We start from the raw sequence: 12,899 nt of genomic DNA, 5'->3' as shown, positions 1-12,899 counted from the left end.
CTCTTCCTCTCCATTCCTGAAGTAGTGAATAATAAACTAGGTTACCATAAAAAGAAAAGGAGTACTGGTGGCACCTTAGAGACTAACCAATTTATTTGAGCATGAGCTTTCGTGAGCTACAGCTCACTTCATCAGATGTATACCGTGGAAACTGCCATACTTTCTTTCCCCTTTTACTATTGCGTAGAGAGCAAAGAGACTTTAGAGGCTTTTCTCAATTGCCAGCAGTCCCCTATAAACAGCATGAAAGAGTTAATGCCTTGCATTAAGCTAAAACCAAAAACTCTTCAAGATACAGATTTCCAACACTGTCAAAATATTTATACCATGATCACAAATGTGGTATCTGAGCCAGGGCATTTTTTAAATATTTGCATGATTTAAACTGTTGAACCAATAATCATCACAAAGCCTTAGAGGTATTTTATTTTTTCCTCAGATCTAGCTCAACTATTTACTGTTGAATGTTTACCCATACCTATTTCTATACCTGTTTATCAATAAGGGTTGGGTGCCTCCTCAAATACTGACACATCCTGTGCACTCAATATTATACTATGCCCATGTGCAATAGCTGACAAAAGCTCAAACAGACAGAATTGCTCAAATTATTTTAAGTGCACACTAAGGGAGGTTTTGCATTTACACACCACAGAAATTCTGTCCTACTGTCCTGATTCTACTCCAACCTTCTCTCGTCAAACATGTCTCCCTGGAGGATATCAGAGAAAAGAATAATGAGATTCAAGATATGGTGATCTTTGCATTACTAACATAGATGCTAAAAAAGAAAAGGAGTACTTGTGGCACCTTAAAGACTAACAAATTGATTTGAGCATAAGCTTTTGTGAGCTACAGCTCACTTCATCAGGTGCATTCAGTGGAAAATACAGTGGGGAGATTTATATACATAGAGAACATGAAACAATGGGTGTTACCATACACACTGTAACGAGAGTGATCACTTAAGGTGAGCTATTACCAACAGGAGAGCGGGGGAGGGGGGGGTTGGGGGAGGGGAGACGACGGACCTTTTGTAGTGATCAAGGTGGGCCATTTCCAGCAGCTGACAAGAACGTCTGAGGAACAGTGGGGGGTAGAGGGCGGAACAAACAAGGAGAAATAGTTTTACTTTGTGTAATGACCCATCCACTTCCAGTCTCTACTCAAGCCTAAGTTAATTGTATCCAGTTTGCAAATTAATTCCAATCCAGCAGTTTCTCATTGGAGTCTGTTTTTGAAGTTTTTTTTTGGTTGAAGAATTGCCACTTTTAGGTCTGTAACTGAGTGACCAAAGAGACTGAAGTGTTCAACTGGTTTTTGAATGTTATAATTCTTGACGTCTGATTTGTGTCCATTTATTCTTTTATGTAGACTGTCCAGTTTGACCAATGTACATAGCAGAGGGGCATTGCTGGCACATGATGGCATATATCACATTGGTAGATGTGCAGGTGAATGAGCCCCTGATAGTGTGGCTGATGTGATTAGGCCCTATGATGGTGTCTCCTGAATAGATATGTGGACACAGTTGGCAACAGCCTTTGTTGCAAGGATAGGTTCCTGGGTTAGAGGTTCTGTTGTGTGGTTACTGGTGAGAATTTGCTTCAGGTTGGGGGGCTGTCTGTAAGCAAGGACTGGCCTGTCTCCCAAAGTCTGTGAGAGTGATGGGTTGTCCTTCAAGATAGGTTGTAGATCCTTGATGATGCGTTGGAGAGGTTTTAGTTGGGGGCTGAAGGTGATGACTAGTGGCGTTATTTTCTTTGTTGGGCCTGTCCTGTAGTAGGTGACTTCTGAGTACTCTTCTGGCTCTGTCAATCTGTTTCTTCACTTCAGCAGGTGGGTATTGTAGTTGTAAGAACGCTTGATAGAGATCTTGTAGGTGTTTGTCTCTGTCTGAGGGGTTGGAGCAAATGCAGTTGTATCGTAGAGCTTGGCTGTAGACAATGGATCATGTGGTGTGGTCTGAATGAAAGCTGGAGGCATGTAGGTAGGAATAGCGGTCAGTACGTTTCCGGTATAGGGTGATCACTCTTGTTACAGTGTGTATGGTAACACCCATTGTTTCATGTTCTCTATGTATATAAATCTCCCCACTCTATTTTCCACTGAATGCATCCGATGAAGTGAGCTGTAGCTCACGAAAGCTTATGCTCAAATAAATTTGTTAGTCTCTAAGGTGCCACAAGTACTCCTTTTCTTTTTGTGAATACAGACTAACATGGCTGCTACTCTGAAATAGATCCTAAACATTGTTTTTCACTGAATACCCACAGTAGGTTGTCTGCCTTCTCAAGTTCAACTTCAATCAAAATCATTTATCAATCCTCATGAGCTAATCATCCAGACAACATACACATTTCAGCACAGTATTAAAATCACACAGTTCCACCTGAACAGATTCAGTGTTTAGCTGTATCTCAGTACACAAGTACATCGGTATTGCTATTTCCTGTTCTGTTCCCCTTCATGTGCCAAAAAGAAATTCCTCATGATTTCAAGTTAACCCCAAACTGATAATTTGTTTGAATGGAAAAACTAGTTTAATATTAAACGAAACCTAATAAATAACTGGTATCTGTGAAACCATTTCAGCTAAGTACAGCTTTTTAGCATATTAATTTCTGTATGACAAGGAAAGTTTGCTCATTTTCCTCAGTATGCCTATAAATCAAATGAAAAGGAGCACCCTTCAAAGTAAATGCACCAAAGTTTCCCTTTACCCAACACATCTGGGAGTTTAATGCAGCCAGATAAATAGCTCTTGAAAAAATGAGTACAGAAAATAATATTGATTCTTGGAAACTAACCTATTGTGCACTTGAAACTGCACTAATACATAATACACTAGTGTGACCTGTATATTTAATGAGAGTGGAAGACAAGTTTAAAAATTACATTAATGACAGATAGTGTGAGAGAATAAAATAATAGATATTGAATAGGACCACTTATTTCATGCAACCTCAGAGGGCATTCTAGGCATCAAACCACTGAAATGTTCTTTAGTTTAAAAAAAAAAACAAAAAAACAACAACCCCGTACCTAAAGTTAGGAATTGAGAAAGTTATTGCACAAAAGATTCATCTGAAATAACTGACCAGAGTCTGAAATACATAAAGAAAGTTCTAGCATTCCAACAGCAGAAAATTACTCTGTTTTACTTAGTCCCTGTAAGCTCTCCTGACCATAGGACAATTTTTGGGTGACAGAGGCGCCATGAAGCTCTATGTCACCTCCTCTCAATGGCCAACACAGAAGACATGACATTTAGGGTCAGTGGCAGCTTGTGCCATTTTCAACAACCCAGAATCAGAAGAGAACACAAGTAACTTAAGGACATCTTTGCATACAACCTTCCTGAGCTGAGTCAGTCACTCACAATCTGAAACTACTTTTTCCAAGTACAAGTCCAGTAACTAAGAGACTGAAAACTGTTTTTTTTTTTAAAAAAAACATACTCACAGATAACTACAAGAAATTGTTGCATTATTAGCCAGATTTCTTGAGAGCTTCTACATTAACAAAAGACAGCATTATCATGTCAACATCTAGAATTTTCTATACTTTCATTCTGTGGACCACTTTGTAATTAAGCCTCTTCCTCAAGGACTGCCTACCTTCCCAAATCTGACCATGGTTCTCAAAATATTTCATTTTATGAAAAGAGAACAGTGGTCCATAAACCCAAGCCTGAGAACCACTGGTATAAAAAACAAGCAGAGACACCCTAAGTTGGAAAAGTATTACATTCAGGCATTTGCCTGAAAAAGTTATTTCTAGACATTCACAGATCAAATATTTTTCCAGGAAGACCACTGCATAAATTCCTACATTGTATGACACAGCATAAACTGAAAGTCATTATATAAATGTACTTACAGAGTGGAAGTAAACTAAAGACTAAAATAAAAAATAAAATGAGATGTACAATGCTGGAGAGTACTATTGCCACTTACTTGGACAACTCATGAATTATACAGGCCTTCCCAGATACCCAAACACATTTGGCTATAAAAAGCTTTATCATCATCTATGTCCACACGGACATACATCACTAACCAAACACCACCCACACAATTAAAACAATTGTATTTGTTAATTTCAGCATTAGCCATCACAGATATAGATCCTTAGGCCATATGCATTTTTGATAGGAAGGAGCCTCGAGCTGAGAAAAGGAATGCAACCAAAACTTTATTTCAAGACAGGTCTGAAGTGTCTGTCAACCATTAATAGCCTGCTTCACCACAAACTATGTGTGTGTATATGCTGTCTTATTTCTGAAGTATTGCTGCTTGACCTGTGGTATGAAGCTGCATTCCCCAAGCAATCTTTACTTTGAAGTGTGTGTGTTCTAACACCCACTCTTGTTTAAGCTAGTTTAGTCATAACTAGAAGAACATATAATAGATTTTTGTCTCAAAAGAGAATACATTTAAGTCTGATAAGTAATTCTAGACAGACAGTGATAAAGTGTGGTGTGGAGGATAAACCAATCATCAAACTTAATATTTAAAAACATAATTAAGAATGCTCTATATGCTGAATGTACAATGTGCATGTTGCCTTATAATTTCAGTTTAAAGATGAGAAATTAAACTAAGTCGGTCATGTTTGTTCACACCAAAGAGAGCAAAAAAACAAGGTTTTACATAGCTTGTCTTAATTATATTAGACTAGTTTAATAAAAAGACCCACAGACAACCTAAGTCATCACAGTATTTTCTCTCATTTCTCAAATACCGCCACCTTCATCAACAGCTCAATATCAGCTAATAACATTAGTACACCTGTTATAACTTTTTTGAACTATTGGCCTTGTATTTTAGTTGGCATAACCTTGCACAGTAGCTGGCCAAGCCCTGATTTACGTTCAAACAAGCACAAAGGAAACTTTCCAACGGAGAACAAGAGAAAACAGTCCTTATTAGCTACCTTTCAACTAGTCTATAGATGGGAGTCAGGTGTAGATAGGAGCACATTAAGAACACTTAACACAGCACTCTGACATGTTTACCAAGCTATGAGGAAAAAGACTCATCAAACTTATTGGAATAATTATAGGCTAAATGAATTTACATCGTAATTTTAAAATACTTTAATCAGTCTATGATTTTAATCAGAATGGTGGGCCACCAAGAAAGCTGAGTGTTTTAAATTGTGTAAACAAGTAGGTGGGGCCACTTTCACAAGTCTCTGGTCTCCTTTGCTCTTAGAGAGAAAGAGAGAGAGCAAGCGAGCGCACAAGCTCGCAGAGGAAGCATGTATAGACTGGGTATACCAGCTTCTGAATACCTTCAACCAGAGTTAAACCAACTGGCTGGTAAAGACAGATACAGCCAGACAGATACTGTAGATACCAGTCAGTCTCAGTGGGCTCAACCCACTTCCAACAAAGTCAAAAGATGTTTCACTGTGTAGGATGATTCTTCCTGGAAAAAGGAAAAGGAGCATAGAGGAAGAGGGTGGTGACAGAAGGCAGCACAGCCTAGTTGTGTCATTACCGGTATTCAGAAGACACCTGTCATTACCGGTATTCAGAAGACACCACGCACTCTCAAATTCCTCTCACTGGAGGATCACACTTGACTGTTTTATTTGTGGGCTGTCTGGGTAGTGCAGGGATCACAACCAGATACTGCATTAGATTGTCTTAGGATTTGGGGAGCAAGGGAGAGAGCACTTTAGTTTTATGGCTGTTCTCCCCCCTCCCTACCAAATGGCTCACTCAACTTCACCAAGCAGCTCTCACCTTCCCTGGTACAGAATCAGAACCTTCCCAGGGCCATTCTCCTGGCCCCCCTGTCGCCCTGCCCTCCCCAAACTTCCCCAAGGGAAGCTCCACCTTCCTCAGCTCAGCTACCCCAGATTGGGGGCCAGGGAGAGGAATGACCCTGCAACCCTCGTGCTGAACAGAAACAAGCCAGTGGGTCAAAGAAGCAGACACAACGTGCAGCAATAGAACCACCTTCCCCCGCTGCCCCCATTCACCACCTCAAACTCCCAGCCCCTTCCCCCGCTGCCCCCATTCACCACCTACCTACCTCCCCGCTAAACTCCCAGCTCCTTAGCCCTCCAGCACCTCCCCACCCCCAGTCTGGCACAAGCTGCGCCCCCCATCGAGCTGAGGGGCTGGGTGCCCCCCGCCCCGGGTTGCCTGTTTGGCTGGACCTATTCCTGGGGGCTTCCTCACAGGACACGCCCTTTATTTCCTGGAGTCTGTAGGACGCTCCCAGGGGCCCACACCCCGAGCTCCCCACACGAGCCCGGCCGCCAGGTGATACCGGGTCACTGGGCGGCGGCGGGGCCGGCGATTGCCCCTGCAGCCCCATCACTCGCCCAATGGAAACCGGGCGGGAGGGGGAGCGCCCACCGGCCCGCCCGGGCCCCGCCCCTCCAGGATGACCCAGCCGGAGAGGGTGGCGGGGCTGCGCAGCCCCCACCTCCTTCCCTCCCGGCAGCGGGGTACGAGTCCCGCCCGGCGGCGCGTCCCTCACCTTCGACGGCGGCAGCGGCGGCGACTCCTCGTCTCCTCTGCGGCGACTCGAGGTCGGGCGGGAAGGTCCCTGCTTCGCTCGGCTCCAACCGAACCAACTGCCGCCCACCCCCCTTGCGCCAGCCCGCGAGCCGCAAGCCCCCATTGGCTGCTGCAGAGCGGGCTTCTGATTGGACAAGGAAAGCTACGTCTGAACACGCCTCCCGGTAGCGCAGAAGAGAATCCCATTGACTCACTCCACTGTCGATCAAAATCACTTCCTCGGCGAAGGGATTTGAGGAAGCGGAGCGAGGGAGGTAGAGCAAGTTGAAGGTTGGAGGGGGTGGGCGAGTGGGGAGGGCGTGAGGCGGTCAACGTGTCGGTCCTAGGTGCTGAGCTGTCGATGCTCTCGCCGCTAACGTAAAATAAAAGCTTGCCTTGGCGCGCGTCTGAAGATACGTTACCTGAGGGCAAAGTGCTCAGAACATGCATACTTTAAAAAATGTCATTGCGCTGTTTGCATTAACTAAGTTTATTACAGAATCAATCCATGGCCCAACATTGATAATTCAATATTACTATTTAGATTTTACTAATACTGTTATTAATTCTGTACTTTCTCAGAGACTGGTAGCATACAGATCTCAGGGTTAGACCTCACAGAAAAAGAAGCTTTTTCTTTAATTGTGATCATCTCATCAAAATATTACACATTTTTATAGTACTCTTCATGCTAAAAAATCCTAACGCTTTGCCTACCACGCCAATGCAGCCAGCTCTCTCAGATGAACATGGCTGCTCTCTAATGGCACAAAAGTAATACTGCGCAATATTTTAGCATAGGCAGTAAAGAAAAATGTCCTGTCCAGTTTAAACTACCGTGGGAACATAGGAAAGCAAAAATTAATTTTCCTGAACTGGAATTTGATCAAGAATTTAAAAGTGTCAAGGAATTTTTAATGGCTCAGAAAGGTCAAGACCTCAGTTTTGCTTCTCATCCTAAGGATGCCTCCTTCAGTAACAGAGTACCCCTCTTGTCTGACAACCAAAGCCCATAATTAGGGCCCTACCAAATTCAGGGTCCGTTTTGGTCATTTTCACGGTCATAGGATTCAACAAATACTAAATTTCATTATTTCGGCTATTTAAATCTGAACTTCCATGGTGTTGTAATTGTAGGGGCCCTGGCCCAAAAAGGAGTTGTGCGGGGCACGGGTTGCAAGGTCACTGTAGGGGGGGTTGCAGTACTGCTACCCTTACTTCTGTGCTGCTGGTGGTGGAAACAGGGCCTTCAGAACTAGGCAGCTGGAGAGTGGCAGCTGCTGACTGGGAGCCCAGCTCTGAAGACAGAGCTGCCGCCAGCAGCAACACAGAAGTAAGGATGGCATGATATTGACACCCTTACTTTTGCAGAGCTGGGCCCTCAGTCAGCAGCTGCCACACTCTGGTTGTCCACCTCTGAAGGCAGCACAGAAATTAGTGTGGCAACCCCCCTAAAATAACCTGACCCCCCTGCAACTCCCTTTTGGGTCAGGACCCCCAATTTGAGAAATGCTGCTCCCCCCCACCTGTGAAATCTGTATAGTATAGGGGAAAAGTACACACAAGACCAGATTTCACATGGGGAGACCAGATTTCATGGTCCGTGACGTGTTTTTCATGGCTGTGAATTTGGTCGGGCCCTACCCATAATTCACAGAGAATCAAAATGCATGGGCCTTAGTGTTTCTGTCAGTCAACTACATGTGAGATTGAGGTTGTCCTTGAACAAGTCACCTTTACAATAATATTCTTTGGTTATTCCTCTATCACTGGAATGCACTGTACTTGAATAGTATTTACCATTGGTAAAATTCTTCTCCTATCCTGTTCCTGCCCTTGCTAACCTATATATTTTAAACAGGGGAAGAGCATTTCCTCTTAAAGTCCAGCTCAAAGACTACAGTAATCACAACATCTTAATTCCCCCACCGCCCCCCCCCCATCCTATGTTTTCTCTTGTCTCTCATTAGGAGTTCCATGTTTTTAACTCTTTTTTTTCCCCTTAAGTTTTAAAAATTCTCCTCCCACCTTCTGCACTTGCTGCCAGCCTGCCTACAATGTTCTCACATTGCACAGTTTGGGTGGAAGGTAGTAGGAGTAGAGGATCAGCTCCTAGGGCTATGATACAGCTCTAGAGTTCCTTCTTCTATTATGGCAGTTTTTGTCACAAGAGGGAGTATTATAGTCTTCTGTCAATGCATGTGCATAACTCATTAACATAAATTAGAGTTATATTTGTTCTCTGAGAGTGAAATTTATCCTAGTGCAGTAGCACACACACAAGGCACTCTGCAACTTTTAAGCAATGCTTCAGTGAGGAGCGTGTTATGAGGCCTCTGCACTGGGATGAATTTTACCCTCAGAAGATATATCCCCAGAAATATGATTCAGATTCATTACAGTCATAGGACTTCATTTGATATTGGATAGGAAAAGGTCAATGCTTCCGAGTTTAAAAAGAAGTTGATGCTTGCAACTTATTTGCTTACATTCCTTTTTCCATTTTGTTTTATTCCCCTATGGAGACTTTCCCACCGCAGTATGAAATGAAGCTTTGTGTCAATCAGTTAACTTCACATAGAATTACAAACTATTTCACATGATCATAAATTCTGTTATTTTCATTTTGCCTGAACACTACCTGAGCTAAAACTCACCTTTACCAAAGCTCTTAGGCCCAGATCCTCTAAGATATTTAGGCACCTAACTCCCCTTGATTTCAATGCCAGTTAGGTGCCTAAATACCTTTCGAGGATCTGGGCCTTAAACTTTCCTCATCCTCAACCTCCCTTAGGCACTTGTTTATTTCTTTAGCTGGAATGCATCATCCAAAAATGCTCAAACTTGTTAGAAGATTTAGGAAATAGAATGAACCAGAAACTAACTGTAGTTCACTGGTCCACTCTTGAAGTCCGTATTCAGGCACACTGAAGTCAAGGGGAATTTGACCGAGTAAGAACTGTGGGTTTGGGTGGCAAAATAATGGGAATAATTTATTCCTCTGAGACGGGATTATCCACTGCCTTACACATTCTGAGTCATTTGCACCCGTGCAAAATGAGTAGCAAGTGTATATAAAACACTATCACCTGTGTAAGTCAGAGGATCACTCTAATTTTACACCAATGTTACAATAGTGTAAATGGCTACACAAGGTGCAAAGCTATATACAATTAGGTCCAGGTCCATTTGCAAAAAAAATTCAGAGCTGACTTTTTAGCTGAAGACGGCAATTCCTTACTCATCTAAAGATCTGTCACTGTGTGTGGACTTGTACATGCCTCATTTCTCCATACACCTGTTTTTATATTGATGGATACACTAAATTGGCCCTCCTGTGTTTTGGTGCAAAAGCAGTATGCCAGTCCCAGTCCTGCAAGCCCTCTGCATATGGAACTCAAATTACTTTAATGATGCATAGAGGCCTTCCAAGAGTGGGCTCCATGACCCCAATATTGTATGGAACTGAGAATCATAACACAGTGCCAAGCTTGTGATGTCCTGAAGATGCTTTAAAAGGATCAATAAGAATCTCTAGCTGAAGTGTACATAAATGGAAAAAGGATGAACAGAACTGAATATTTTTAAACAACAGTTTTATGCTAAAATCTGGATGAAGATTTTTAACACTGCACATTGAGGCTGGTGTGAGATTACACTGTCAAATACAATTATATTTGCATATTTTCCAATATTTCATGTCAATTTCCCATATTTATAATAAGCTCTAAAAATTACAATATAGAAAATAAAGAAAAACAAAAGAATATATAATGTAAAAGGAAAGCAGAAAGAAAGAATAAAGCTACATTGAAAGAAAAAATTAAGACAATTTACATAATGCATCTTAATTTAATATTTGAATGGTTGGTTGCCCTAGTGCACCATATTAAGGATTACTATTTATACTTTAGTTGTGGCTAAGACCCTCTTCTGGTCTTAGAATGCCTCCCACTCTTTTTTAAAGAATGACTAGGAAGTCTTTCAGACACCCAAGAAGGCAATACTATAATAATATAATTTTAATTGCACTTTCCCCCATTTTCTTGGGGGTGGTTTGGAAGCAATTAAAATACAGCACTGTTAAAATCATTCAGTGTATATCTTTGATCAGCTTATTGACTTCCACAAGAAATTATACTATATTTACATCTGAGAGCAAAATTTGTTTTTACATATGGATATATAGATATATATGTGTGTGCGTGTCTGTGTGCACGTGTGTGTCTATATATATATATATATATATATATATATATATATATATATATATATATAGACACACACACACACACACTCACACGCACCCAGAAGCCCTGATCCTGCAAACACCTATGAACATGCTTTACTTGACTTCAGCAGGACTATTCACAGTAGTAAAGTTAAGCACATGATTAACAATTTTAAGAATTAGGACCATACACATTATACACTCTCATAATCAAATGCTCAAACAATGCACATAAACATTTTCTCAAGTAATTTTTTCCCATTCATAAAATGTGAATTTTAGATTAAGAATCTGTTTACACACATATTCAGGCTCAGAGGTCTCTGCTTTTACTGAATGAAGTGAGACTTATATCTACACATATTTCTGTATCTACTGCCAGATTGAGTGTTTCCTACCGGACCCTTCTGGCACGATGAGATAAGCTAAAAAGTTCTGCCACTGTAATTATTTATTGAGAGATGCTGATGCATCCATTAATAGTTTAAATAATTTTGACTGGAACAATTAAAAAAATCTAATTTTTCAAATTAAATTATTTTCTGGTGTATTCTAGGCATGAGAAACTAATGGCCGAAATAATAATATTAGTTCACACGCAAATTCATGGTGGACCTTGATTATTCAAGCCTTTTTGAATGGATTTAGTGTATGCTAAATGGTTGCAAATTTGGCCTGGCAAAGGTTAGTTAATCTTTTTTTAAATAGGAGGGCCAAATGCTGATAGCTCACATTGGCCTCCTGGTGGACAATTAAATTTTTGGTGTTGGTATTAGGAACAGAACAGGAAGTTGCCCCAAAACGTCTCTGATTTCCTCTCAACTCTGCATGAGTAGTGGATAGAAACAAACTATTAGCAATACTGTCTAACTATTTTTAAATATACTTTTGTGTCCTTTGATACCTCCCATATGCTCTGTTATGTACAGATGGCTTTCTCTGCATAGAAATTCCACCCAATTCCTTCAGTTGTTGCATGTTGTATAGCTATGTTTTTGTTATTCTTATATTTACATCACTTCAGTAAGAGTCCGTCATAACTACAAAACAGATAATATCTGTAATCTTTTAAAAATTTTAAGATTTCAAGCAAGTACCATTTTCTTTAGGGACAATATAGTTGCCTTAAGAAAAGGAGTACTTGTGGCACCTTAGAGACTAACGAATTTATTTGAGCATGAGCTTTCGTGAGCTACAGCTCTGATGAAGTGAGCTGTAGCTCACGAAAGCTCATGCTCAAATAAATTCGTTAGTCTCTAAGGTGCCACAAGTACTCCTTTTCTTTTTGCGAATACAGACTAACACGGCTGTTCCTCTGAAACCTGTCATAGTTGCCTTAGCGTTCATATATACCCACACAGCAAACTCTGAATTGAGAGAGAGAAATGAATTTAGCTCCACTAGACTCAGTTAATTTGACCATTTAAATGGTCAACTTATTTGGAAGAGGCTGTTTGTATATCTATCTTATTTTTTCCAATGTGAAATATTTTGGATCAGTCATTATATACTGTGCCTACTTTTCTAGTGGGTAATTTGCTGTAATGGTACTAGATGGTGATTTATAAATTTATTTTTATATTGATATAAAATATGAAAACAGAATAATCTAAAGAACTGGTGCATCTTGTGTAAGTTACAAAGTATTGTACGTTACAATAGTGGGTCTCAACCTTTCCAGACTGCTGTACCCCTTTCAGGAGTCTGATTTGTCTTGCTTACCCCCAAGTTTCACCTCACTTAAAATTTAAAAAACGACTTGCTTACAAAATCAGCCATAAAAATACAAAAGTGTCACAGCACACTATTACTGAAAAATTGCTTACTTTCTAATTTTTCCCTATATAATTATAAAATAAATCAATTGGAATATAAATATTGTTCTTACATTTCAGTGTATAGTATATAGAGCAGTATAAATAAGTACTTGTTTGAAATTTTAGTTTGTACTGACTTCATTAGTGCTTTTTCTGTAGTCTGTTGTAAAACTAACAAATATCTATATGAGTTGATGTACCTCCTGAAAGACCTCTGTATACCCCAGGGATACATGTACACCTGGTTGAGAGCCACTGGTTACACCATCATAATAGTTGGGAAAGTCTCAGCTATGGGGTTGATTTGAGAATGGAATTTGCTGGACTTTTT

At 40.6% G+C, this 12,899-nt stretch overlaps 1 protein-coding gene across 3 annotated transcripts in view; it reads right to left on the bottom strand.

The window, feature by feature from the left end:
- PACSIN2 (protein kinase C and casein kinase substrate in neurons 2) overlaps positions 1–6,634 on the bottom strand; it is a 127,767-nt gene extending 121,133 nt beyond the window's left edge. Inside the window, exon 1 of one of the 3 annotated variants that reach the window (XM_048825633.2) lies at positions 6,501–6,634. The gene's annotated coding sequence lies outside the window, so the exon portion shown is untranslated. The remainder of the gene's footprint in view (positions 1–6,500) is intronic. The other 2 variants (XM_048825660.2, XM_075121434.1) reach the window with 2 other exon arrangements.
- Positions 6,635–12,899: the final 6,265 nt, after the last annotated feature.

This window comes from Caretta caretta, chromosome 1 (genome assembly GCF_965140235.1).
Source record: "Caretta caretta isolate rCarCar2 chromosome 1, rCarCar1.hap1, whole genome shotgun sequence".
Classification (NCBI taxonomy): domain Eukaryota; kingdom Metazoa; phylum Chordata; order Testudines; family Cheloniidae; genus Caretta; species Caretta caretta.
This window is presented reverse-complemented; position numbering and strand designations above follow the sequence as displayed.